The sequence below is a fragment of the Echinops telfairi genome, unplaced genomic scaffold (assembly GCF_000313985.2).
Source record: "Echinops telfairi isolate 266 unplaced genomic scaffold, ASM31398v2 ScPeMD7_443;HRSCAF=831, whole genome shotgun sequence".
NCBI classification, from domain to species: Eukaryota; Metazoa; Chordata; class Mammalia; order Afrosoricida; family Tenrecidae; genus Echinops; species Echinops telfairi.
The window spans coordinates 17101914-17103177 of NW_022104341.1; positions in this window are offsets into that span (position 1 = coordinate 17101914).

Genomic DNA, 1264 nt, shown 5'->3' on the forward strand with positions numbered 1-1264 from the left:
ACAGATCTAACTAATTCAAGAAATAATCTTTCAAATTAAAGTTTATTACTGGGGGTTATTAGGTTTAGGAAATGTTCTTCAACAAATTAAAAACAAAAGCATTCCTGTGACTTTATTTTTTCCAAAGGCATTTTATTGGAAGCTAATACAGGTATCATTCCATAATCAGCAGTACTGTACAATGTCTATCATAGTCATTTAAAAGACATTTTCTTCCTTCTTGAACTGCTTGGCATCAGTTCCCTTACACATCCCCATCTCCCCCAGGAACCCTTATTCTACTTGCTGTCTCAGTAGATTCATCAATCAATTCTGGGTAGGAAATATTCTGCGTTGATGACATTTGTATTAAAAACATCTTTATAATTGCTAATGAATTTCATCAGCAATATAACTGGAAACATAAAAACAGCAATTGCCTTCCTTTTAAATTAACTATAAATGGACAACAGAAATTGTGCTACAGAAAAAATTTTACTAAATTAGTTGTTATTGAACTCCAAGTGTTCCCAAAATTTAAACTCCTGACAGTGAACACAGGCATTAACAGAGAACATCTCAATTTTCTCTGTTAATTCATTTATTTACTTCCTCAGCAGCTACTAAGCATTGTACTAGGTGGTAAAGATACATTGATAAAACACACATTAGTCTATAAAATATGGAGAACCTTTTCCACAGCATTATCTATTTAAGATGAATTAAAATTGCTCCTCTACATTAAATCCCACATTAAATATATGGCAAATATATAAATAAATTTAAGCTCTCAAAGTAAGTCATCTAAAGCTCATTTTTTTTTAACATTAGAAAACAACTTAGTAGATGTTCAGTAACTGAAATTTGATTACAAAAAAGGGAATACTTTAGTGTACATCACTTGGTCTACAGGGAAATATGCCCTTCTATATCAAAACTCACTGCCGTTGAGTCAACCCCAACTCATAGCGACCCTGTAGGGCAGAGTAGACCTGCTCTACCGGCCTCCAAGATGAAATTTTCCAAGATAGCTTTACCTTTTTCCTGCTAGTGGGTTTCAACTATTGACCTTGCAGTTAGCAGTCCAAAACTTAACGCATGGTGCCATCAGGGCTTAGACGAAGAGCACTTCTATCGTACCTATGAAAGTACTGGTTTGTTGTTTTTGTCAACTGCTAGGTTTGTCAACTTCAGAGATAACCCACTGAAATTAGAAGTCACACTTCCTCCCAGTGAAAGCCTGGATGAAGAAGAGCAGGAATTATTTGGTCGTCAGTTTATGCAT